Consider the following 11946-nt stretch of genomic DNA (forward strand, 5'->3'; position numbering starts at 1 on the left):
AATGATCACAATACATTAGTGCACCCAAGAAGTTTAACATTGCTAGAATAGAATATCAAATGTAACATCCATATCCAAATTTTCCCAATCCAAATTTTTCCTAATTTCCTTTCTGCTGCTTCCCTACCCCACAGACCCAGGACAGAATGAAGGGAACAAATTATATTTTGTTGTCTCTTTACTCTCTTTGAACCAAGAGCAGACCCCTTCCTTTTTACCTTGTCATGATACAGATTTTTTTTTTTTTTAAGAGAGTCTAAGCCAACTGATTGAGAATGCCCTTCAGTCTGGATTTGTCTGATCTCTCCCCATGATTCACTTCAGACTCCACATTTTTTGGTAAAAATGTCACATGGTGATGCTGTGCTTAGTCTTGCATCTTATCAATATACTGAGTTTGATCACTTTATTTGGGTACTCTCTGACGGGTTGCTCTATTGTAAATGCCCCTTTCTTTTTGTGACAAATACATTTTTTAAAATGTTTAAAGCCACAAGACTTTTCTGGATGACCTGCAACAATCAGAAAATGAAACTACCCAGAACACCCCATTTCTCAAATATTTTGACTAATAAAGATTTTAGTGTAATCACCATTCTAACCAAGAAAGCCACCACTCTTCTGTCAGTATGTTTTATGCTGGCTTGCATGTTACTGTGATGCAGGAAGTTATGCCACCGGCATTTCAAATATCAGCAGGGTTACCCATGGTGGACATGTTTCATTGAAACCTCCAGACTAAGACAGATTAGGAAGAAGGACCTGGAGGTCTACTTATGACAAAATCAGCCAGTGAAAACCTTATGAATAGCAGCAGAACATTGTCTGGTATAGTGCTGGAAGATGAACCTCTCAGGTTAGAATGCACTCAAAATACAAAAGGGGAAGAGCTGCTTCCTCAGAGTAGACCTTAATGACATGGATGGGGGAAAGCTTTCAGGATCTTCATTTGCTAACGTGGCAATGACTCAATATGAGAAACTACAGCTCCAAATAACCATTAGTAATCAGAATGTGGAATGTACGAAGTATGAATCTAGGAAGATTAGAAGTTGTCAAAAATGAAAGAAATGGAATGCATAAAGATCAATATCCTAGGCATTAGTGAGCAAAAATGGACAGTATTGGCCATTTTGAATCAGACAATAATATGGTCTACTGTGCCAGGAATGACAAATTGAAGAGGAATGGTTTTGCAATAATCATCAAAGAGAACATTTCAAGATCTATCCTGGGCCAAGATAGCAGAGTAGTCAGATGCTTCCTGTGGTCCTTTTTACAACGAAGACCAAAAAACACAAGTGAATAGATTACATATGACAATCTAGAAGCCCTGAACATCAAAGGCAAAGTTGAGGAACTGGACTGAGTGGCAGGGGGAGGGAGAGACAGTTCAGAAGCAGCGAGGAGTTGCCAGAACGGACCCAGTGGGAACCGACACTACACAGGTAGGATCTGCTGGTGCCAGCGTGGTGAGGAAAGCAGTGGAGCTCAGGATGTGTTTTCCACATGGGGAGAGACCAAGTGGCGGAGAGTCCACTCACATTTATACAATGCCAACAGCCAACATTATCCTAAATGGAGAGAGACTGAAAGCATTCCCTATGAGAACAGGAACCAGACAAGAATGTCCTTTATCACCACTCTTATTCAGCTTGTGTTGTAGGTCCTAGCCAGAGCAATTAGGCTAGAAAAAGAAAGGGCATCTAAATTGGTAAGGAAGAAGTAAAAATATCTCTATTTGCAGATGATATGATCTTATACACAGAAAACCCTAAAGAATCCACAAGAAAACTACTGGAACTAATAGAAGAGTTCAGCAAAGCATCAGGATACAGGTACACATACAAAAATCAATTGGTTTCCTCTACACCAACAAAGAGAACTTCAAAGAGGAAATCACCAAATCAATACCATTTACAATAGCCCCAAGAAGATAAAATACCTAGGAGTAAATCTAACCAGAGACGTAAAAGACCTATACAAAGAAAAGCACAAGACCCTACTGCAAGAAGCCTAAAGAGACCTACATAAGTGGACAAAGCATACCTTGCTCATGAATAGGAAGACTCAACATTGTGAAAACCTCTATTCTACCCAAAGTGATCTATAGATACAATGCAATCCTGATCCAAATTCCAATGGCATTTTTTATTGAGGCGTAGAAACAAATCACCAACTTCATATAAAAAGGGAAGAGGTCCTGGATGAGTAAAGCATTACTGAAGAAGAAAGTGGGAGGCCTCACACTACCTGATTTTAGAACCTGTTATACTGCCATGGTAATCAAAACTGCCTGGTACTGGTACAACACATACACAGACCAATGGAACAGAATTGAGAATTCAGAGGTAAATTCATCCACCTATGAGGAGCTGATATTTGACAAAGGCCCAAAGTTCATTAACTGGGGAAAAGACAGCCTCTTTAACAAATGGTGCTGTCATAATTGTATATCCATCTGCAAAAAAATGAAACAAGATCCATACCTCACACCATGCACAAAAACTAACTCAAAATGGATCAAATACCTAAATATAAAATCTAAAATGATAAAGATCATGAAAAAAAATCTATCCTGAAGTACAATGCTGTCAGTGATAAGATAATATCCATATGCCTACAAAGAAGATCAGTTAGTACGCTATTATTCAAATTCATGCACCAACCACTAATGCCAAAGATGAGCAAACCAAAGATTTTTACCAACCTCTGCAGTCTGAAATTGATCAAACATACAATCAAGATGCATTGATAAAAACTGGTGATTGGAATGCGAAAGCTGAAAATGAAAAAGAATTATCAGTAGTTGGAAAATATGGCCTTGATGACAGAAAGCACACCATAGATCGCATGATAGAATTTTGCAAGACCAATGACTTTTTCATTGCAAATACCTTTTTTCACCAACATAAATGGGGACTATACACATGGACCACGCCAGATGGAATACACAGGAATCAAATTGACTACATCTGTGGAAAGAGACACTGGAGAAGCTCAATATCATTACTCAGAACAAGTCCAGGGGCCGACTGTGGAACAGACCATCAATTGCTATATTCCAGTTCAAATTGAAGCTGAAGAAAATCAAAACAAGCCCATGAGAGCCAAAATACAACCTTGAAGTATATCCCGCCTGAATTTAGAGACCATCACATCAATAGATTTGATTCATTAAATGCTAATAATGGACGACCAGATGAGTTGTGGAATGACATCAAGGACATCATACATGATGAAAGCAAGAAGCCATTAAAAAGATAGGAAAGACAAAAATGGACATCAGAAGGGACTCTGAAATTTGCTTTTGAGCACAGAGTAGCTAAAGTGAATGGAAGGAATAATAAAGTAAAAGAGCTGAACAGAAGATTTCAAAGGGCAGCTTAACAAAACAAAGTAAAGTAGAATGAAATATGCAAAGACTTGGAGCTAGAAAACCAAAGGGAAGAGCATGCTTAGCAATTGTCAAGCTGAAAGAACTGAAGAAAAAATTCATACCTTGAGTTACAATTTTGAAGGATTCTACAGGCAAAATATTGAAGGACACAGGAAGCATCAAAAGATGAAAGGAATACACAGAGTCACTGTAGCAGAAAGAATTGGTAGACGTTCAACTATTTCAAGAGGTAGCATATAATCAAGAACTGATGGTAATAAATGAAGAAGTCCAAGCTGCACTGAAGGCATCAGTGATAAACAAGGCTGCAGGAACTGATGGAATACCAATTGAGATGTTTCAACAAACAGATACAATGCTGGAGGTACCCTATGCCAAGAAATTTGGAAGACAGCTACCTGGTCAACCGACTGGAAGAGATCCATATTTGTGTCCATCACAAAGACAGGTGATCCAACAGAAGGCAGAAATTATCAAACCATATCATTAATATCACACACAAGGAAAATTTTTCTGAAGATAACTCAGTACATCGACAGGGAACTGTCTGAAATTCAAGCCAGATTCAGAAAAGGACATGGATCAAGAGATATCACTGCCAGTGTCAGATGGATCTTGGCTGAAAGCAGGAAATAAAAGAAAGATGTTTGCCTGTGTTTTATTGACTATGCAAAGGCATTCGATTGTGTGGATCGTGACAAATTACGGACAACATTGCAAAGAACAGGAATTATAGAACCCTTTAATTGTGCTCATGAGGAACATGTACATAGGACAAGAGGCACCTGTTCAAACAGAACAAGGTAACAGCGCATGGTTTAAAATCACGAAAGGTGTAGGTCGGGTTTTATTCTTTCATCATACTTATTCAATCTGTATGATGAACAAATAATCCAAGAAGCTGGACTATATGAAGAAGAAAGTTTCATCAGGATTGGGGGAAGATTCATCAGCAACCTGCCATATGCAGATGACAACCTTGCTTGCTGAAAATGAAGACCTGAAGCACTTACTGCTGAAGATCAAAGACCACAGCCTTCAGTACGGATTACACCTCAACATAAAAAAAAAAAGTACTTACAACTGGACCAATAAGCAACATCACAATAAACAGAAAAAATACTGAAGTTGTCAAGGATTTCATTTTACTTGGATCCACAATCAATACCCATGGAAGCAGCAGTCAAGAAATCAAACGACCTATTGCATTGGGCAAATCTGCTACAAAAGACCTCTTTAAAGTGTTAAAAAGCAAAGAAGTCACTTTGAGGACTAAGGTGCAGCTGACCAAGCCATGCTGTTTTCAATTGCCTCATATGCATGCAAAAGCTGGACTATGAATAAGGAAGATGAAAGAAGAATTATGGCATTGGTAAAGAATATTGACTGTAACTTGGACTGCCTGAAGAACAAACAAATCTCTCTTGAAAGAAGTACAGCCAGAATGCTGCTTAGAAGTAAGGATGGCAAGACTTAGTCTCACATACTTCGAACATGTTATAGGAGGGACCAGTCCCTGGAGAAGGACATTGTCTTACGCTGGGTTCTCTAGAGAAGCAAAATCAGTAAAGCCTATGAATATATATAGAGAGAGCTTTACGTCAAGGAAATGGCTCACACAGTTGTAGGGACTGGAACATCCCAAGTCTGTGGGTCAGGCTGAAGGCTTCCTCTAACTCAGGTAGCTGCAGGTGCCCTTGAATGCAAGATCAGCAGGTCAGATAGCAGGCCTCTGGCTCATAGGCTGTGGAGGGTGACCAATCCCTAGATCGGCAGGCAACACAGCAGATATGGTGCTAGCTCAAGTCCCAAGAACTGGAGGTCATATGAACAGGAACCAGCTGCAGAATCCAGAGCAAGCAAAAGATAGTGAGCTTTGCTAGAAAGTCCACATATGTTGGATGTAGACACATCCCCAAGGGAACTCTTTTTCAACTGATTGGCTACTCACAGCAGATCCCATCATGGAGGTAATCACATTATATCGAATCTCATCATGGGGGTTATTGCATTATTATACGGCTGACAAACTACATCATAACTGCCAAACCAATGAGGATCATGGCCCAGCCAAGTTTACACACAATCTTTTTTTTTTTTACTGTGCTTTAATTGAAAGTTTACAATTCATTTTCTCATACAAAAACTTGTACACACATTGTTATGTGACCCTAGTTGCTACCCCTACGATGTGACAGCACACGTCTATCCACCCTGTATTTCCTGTGTCCATTCAACCAGGTCCTCTCCTCCTCTGCCTTCTCATCTCGCCTCCAGACAGGAGCTGCCCACATAGTCTTATGTGTCTACCTGAGCTAAGAAGCCCATGCCTCACCCGTGTCATTTTATGTCTTATAGTCCAGTCTAATCTTTGTCTGAAGAGTTGGCTTGATGAATGGTTTTAGTTTGGGGCTAACAGAGAGTCCAGGGGCCATGACCTCTGGGGTCCCTCCAGTCTTGGTCAGACCATTAAGTCTGGTCTTTTTGCTAGAATTTGAGGCCTGCATCCCACTTTTCTTCTGCTCCATCAGGCACTGTCTGTTGTTTTTCCTGTCAGGGCACTCATTGGTAGTAGCCAGGCACCATCTACTTCTTCTGGTCTCAGGCTAATGGAGTCTCTGGTTTATGTGGCCCTTTGTTTCTCTTGGGCTCATATTTTCCTTGTGTCTTTGGTGTTCTTCATTCTCCTTTGCTCCAGGTGGGTTGAGACCAATTGATGCATCTTAGATGGCTGCTTTCTAGCGTTTAAGACCCCAGATGCCATTCACCAAAGTGGGATGCAGAACATTTTCTTAATATGCTTTGTTATGCCAGTTGACCTAGATGTCCCCTGAAACCATGGTCCCCAGACCCCTGCTCCTGCTACTCTGTCCCTTGAAGTGTTTGGTTGTATTCAGGAAACTTCTTAGCTTTTGGATTAGCCCAGTCGTGACACACAATTTTAAGATCACAGTCATCATGATTTGTAAAGTAGAGGGTCTAAAATAAAGAGGAAAACCCACAACGAGATGGATTGCCACAGTGGCTGCAACGATGGGCTCAAGCATAGCAATGATTGTGAGGAAGGTGCAGAGCCAGGTAATGTTTTGTTACGGTGTATATAGTGTCACTCTGAGTTGGAAGTGACTCAACCACACCTTACAAAAACAACAAATCTAAAAAAGATGTTAAAACTTAGATAGTTCCTATTAGCTTATCCCATTTCTAACTTGTATATTCTCCTAAACGAATCCTGTGGCATTCAAGTCCTTAATGATGCAATATTTTGCATGCTCTGAATATGCTCAACATCAGCTAATTTACAAAGAAAACTAAATTTTATAATCTACTTTGTAACACTTTTATAATCAGGAAGACATGATTGCCAAGAAAAAAAAAAAACCAGAAAAGTCAGTGAGTCAAATTAGTAGTTGTAGGGATAAACCACAGTATTTACATTTTAATAAAACTTACATTAATCATGCAGTTCCTTTTCCTTAAATTGAAGATTATTTCCTAAAATATGCCATCACTAATTCCAACATTAAGTTCAAAATTAATTTGCCTCAAAAGAGAATGTAAAAGAGCTTGCTTCAAATCACAAAATATATGTGATGGTTCTTCTGTAAGAAACTGCAGCATTTCATGAAATAGCTGAATTACAAGAGGGACTGCTGCTGGTGGTCTTATAAAAATTTTCACACTGCGTTTAAATCTTCATGAATTAAGTCTACCTTCTGAAGAACACAGAAGCCCCTGGGTAGCGCAAACAGTTAAGCACACAGCTGCTAACCAAAAGGTTGGAGGTTGGAGTCTACCCAGAAGGATCTCAGAAGAAAGATCTGGTTATAATTCCGCGCCCCCTGCAAAAAAATCAGCCATTGAAAACCCTGGGGAGCACAGTTCTACTCTGACACATGGGGTCACCATGAGTCACAACTGACTCAACAGCAACTGTTTTTTATTTTTGTTCTTTATGAAGAATGCACAAGAAACTGAGAGCAGCACACGCCTTCTCATCAGGCAATTGGCTCGCTGGAGGACATGAAAGAGTTTTCACTTTAAGCCCATTCATGTATTAAATTTTGAACCATGTGAATTTATTAGCTATTCAAAATATAAAAATTTTTTTTACATAAATCTAGAATTTATAAACCTAATTACCTCTACCAGATTGCATAAACCTTGGCTTAACTGTAAGAGGTAATGTAGGATATTACTATCATTTATGTATACTGGTGCTTTTGAAATATTAATGAGAAGAGATGTGCAGAAAGTTCACTGAATGGTCTTGAAATCTTAACACAATTTAGACTGTGAACAACAATGTCTAACTCCACACACTGATTTCACGTTCTTTTCTGATGTCAATTATATTTTCTTTGTTTTGGAAAAATTCTAATATTTTGCAAACACCCAAATATAACATGATTGATTTTTAAACCTTCATTTCAGAGGTTACCATCAAGGTTTATAACATATCAGATAATTTACAGAACACATAGATCAACCCCCCAATGGAATGAAAAAGAGCTCTAGACTCTAAGGGGTCACCAGAAATTATATAAAGGGTCCACAAAGCAAAGCCCACACAAATGAAATTGGGCCAAGGATGACCATAGGAGAAGACTTCAGAAGCCTGTCATGGATTGAATTATGTCCTCCAAAAAATGTGTGTATCAATTTGGCTGGGCCATCATTCCCAGTATGGTGTGGTTGTCCTCCATTTTGTGATTGTAATTTTATATTAAAGAGGATTAGAGTGGGATTGTAACACCTTTACTAAGGCCACACCCCCATCCAATGTAAAGGGAGTTTCCCTGGGGAGTGGCCTGCATCACCTTTTATCTTACAAGAGATAAAAGGAAAGGGAAGCAAGCAGAGAGTTGGGGACCTCATACCACCAAGAGAGAAGTACCAGGAGCAGAGAGTGTCCTTTGGACTCAGGGCTCCTGTGCGGAGAAGCTCCTAGTCAAGGGGAAGATTGACTAGAAGGAGCTTCTTCCAGAGCCGACAGACAGAGAGAAAACCTTCTCCTTAACATAACGCCCTGAATTTGGACTTCTAGCCTGCTTTACTGTGAAGAAATAAATTTCGCTTTGTTAAAGCCATCCACTCACTTGTGGTATTTCTGTTATAGCAGCACTAGATGACTAAGACATGGCCCTTTGGTATTAAAAAATTTAGCCCTTTGGAAATGGGCATTGTGACCAGCTGGACCCAGCCTTGCCACTAACAAAGGTGAGGTCTGAATTAAGTTCTTTCACCCTTTCAAGAGTTGTTGAAAAATTGAAAGGGTGGGCTGATTATATTCAGACCTTGGCAGCTCTAACACAGCAGACACTCACTCACATTGTGAATGAATAAGTGATTGGCCCTTGGCGAGGAGGGAATTTGGAGACTGTCTCTAGGAAGGAAGCACACGTCAACACACTGGCTTTCTGGACTTGAGAAATCAGACTTTGTCATCATTGAGGTGAAAACCTCTGAGCTTCCATTTTCTTACCTGTAAAAGGAGAGTGATGCCCTTTGCCCCAATTTTCCCTTCTTGTCTAGAAAAGCTTGTCAGTGGGCCCTTTTAAAATATGAAAATATAGGCTCAGACACGCCTGGGGAGGTTTGGAGGTGTCCCTGGCAGCTGGTTTGGGGGCAGGGGCACCCAAAAAGAGAGGGTCATGAGCAGTAAACAGGCTGTAGGTAGGGCCTGAAAAGAAAGTTTGTAGAGAGAAGTTACCACAGCAGGGATGACTGGGGAACTGGGGCTGTGATGCCAAATTACAGTCTGAAGTTGTTAACAGCCCTGTTTTATAATGTAACTCCCTCAGTTGTCACCAAACCTTCTGTAGAAGTCAGCTTCCCACAACAGCTTTTGGAAATGAAGTTCAAGAGAAATGGAGGAGGGTAGGGGTAGTCAGCAGAAGATGTTCAAGAGAGGGACAGAAGTCTGGTCAGGTGGAGAACCCAGGCAAGCAGAGTCCACTGATCCAGAAGACAGGCAGCTCCTCTTCCCGTAAGCCCCTCAGAGGCATTAGTGGGGGCTCTGAGTTTCTGATAGGGCAAGAGGTGGGGGAGCCAGCCATTTTAACGGGATTTAAGGGAATGGCTGACTCCATAAGATCAACAGTGTGGAGATAATGAGGTGGCAAAGGCTGGGGTTACATAGCCTATGGAAAAGAATGTGGAAATGTAAAATGGTTGTTTTTATTGGTTATGTGATTAAAGAGGATTATTTTTAACCTAAAAAAAAAAAAAAACACATTGCCATCCAGTCTATTTGAATTCATAACAACCCTGTAGGACAGAGTAGAACTACCCCCGTAGAGTTTCCAAGGAGCACCTGGTAGATTCAAACTGCCAACCTTTTGGTTAGCAGCTGCACCTCTTAACCACTACACCACTAGGGTTTCCATTTTTAACCTACCTTATAAAAATTCTAATATTATATTTTCTGTATCTTAAAACCATTTTTTGTTTTTTATCTTAAAACTATTTTAGATTGATTTAAAGCATTTTTAACTTCATTACCGAAGTTCCCTTTTTCTCTAATTTCTCTCCAAAATAACCATCTTGACAAGCAATTAGGTCTCCCAGTATGCCCTGTCAGTGAAAGTCCATCTTATTATTTCAGAAGATCCTCAATAAGATAGATTGACACAGTGGTGCAACGATGGCCTCAAACATAGCAACAATTGTGATGATAGCACAGGACCGGACAGTGTTTCGTTTTGTTGTACATAGGGTCATTATGAGATGGAACCAACTCGACAGCACCTAAAAACAACAACATTATTTCATGCATGGAATATATTTATATTGTAAACCTGCTTTAATAGAGTTTTTGAGAAATCACTTTTCTAAGTCACCAGGGACAACCTGAAGAAGGCGAAGTAGAGGAAGGCACACTCCAAGCTGGATACCATCTTCAGATTTGGTAGAAACTGTGGATGTTGACAGAATACCACCAGCAGGTAACTTGTCTGAGGTAGGCTAAGAGCCAGGCCAGTGCATGGCAAGTGTAAATACCTATAACATGTCCGTGTATTCATTTTGACCCAAAGGAGTCTCTGGGTGTCTTGGATATTGTCAGGTACGGCAAGAGTAAATGAGACTCATGCAGCAAGTTCAGAAAACAAACAGAATGGAGCACTCACAGGTCCCAGGGAGGACACTAGAGCACACCTGGACGCAGGCCACATAGGAAGTTGCACCCAAGGACAAGGCAACAAGTTGGAACTGTAGGAAGAGAAGGCTAGTGTATAGTATGCAGGGGCTTAGCTACACATAGCAGGCTGAAGTCTTATTGGTCAGTTTAAAAGTTTCTAGTGCATTTATGAAGGGGAAAATGAGAAGTTTTAATCATGGGCACCATATGGGGAACAGCTAGGAGGGGCAAAGAGTAACCAGGGCTGTTAAGACACTAGGTTATGTGATTATGATGGGGTTTCTGTCACAAAAAACCAAATCGGACATGGCCAGGAGGGCTAGTTAGAGCCCACAAATGTTGAAAGACTGTGCAACAAGATAGGAATGGCCATGTCAAAAAACTAGGTGAAAGGGTAACGAGGAGGAATTAAAGGATGCTGAGGCAAAACTAACTATATAGGCCACAAATTGGCTTATGATTGTCTGCTTCTTTGCCTTTGTATTTTAATTTACGAATTTGGTTTAACTGTTTGGTTGCTTAATATAACTCATTCAGAAAAAATTCCAACTTGATTTTAGATGCACTAAATTTAGACTAAGCAGTCGGTTGCTAACTGAAAGTTTGGTAGTTCAAACACACCAGCTGCTACACGGGAGAAAAGACCTGGTGATCTTCCATAAAGATCACAGCTTAGGGAACCCTATGGGGAAGTTCTACTCTGTTGTCTAGGCTTTCTATGAGTCTTAATCAACTCTTCAGCATACAACAACAATAACAACAAGAGATTAACCCTTTGGTGACCCAATTATTTTCTGTTTTGAATTTTTTGTTGATACTATGTGTTTTCATTAATGGAAGCATTCTGAATCATTGAGTATGTCTGAATTTTTGGTAAGTAGTAGGGATTTTTTTTATCGTCTCCTTCCACACACCTGCCCTAAGTGTTTAGTGGTAAACATGAAGTATCACTAATTATACCCCAGAGTTCCCACCAGGGTCTATTGGTACATACGTGAAAATTTTTCAAAATTTCCATATTTCCCAACAAAAATTCAGACACCTCATACAATATCCTGTAAAAACAGTAATTTGTGGCACAAGCTCATGTCTTCAGTTTCAAACAGTCATAAAGTCCCCTGCCTTGCAGCAGCACACACTATCAATGGTAGAGCATCTTCTCAATAAACTCCAGAGGCTAAAAAAGTTCATGGTCACTGTATGTACCACCAGGCACAAAAGGGTCAAGGAATTTGTTCAAGTGTAGGCCTGCCCAGCGAGGCAGACCAGAGTGCCCCCTTGTGGCCAGGTTTGGAGATGGCCACAAACCCAGCTAGAAGGAGCAGAGGAGCTGGATCAACAAGAGGGTGAAACCCAAAACAGAGAGGCCCCAATTCTGAGACCACGAGTTCTGATCACTGGAAAT

Source organism: Elephas maximus, chromosome 1 (genome assembly GCF_024166365.1).
Source record: "Elephas maximus indicus isolate mEleMax1 chromosome 1, mEleMax1 primary haplotype, whole genome shotgun sequence".
NCBI classification, from domain to species: domain Eukaryota; kingdom Metazoa; phylum Chordata; class Mammalia; order Proboscidea; family Elephantidae; genus Elephas; species Elephas maximus.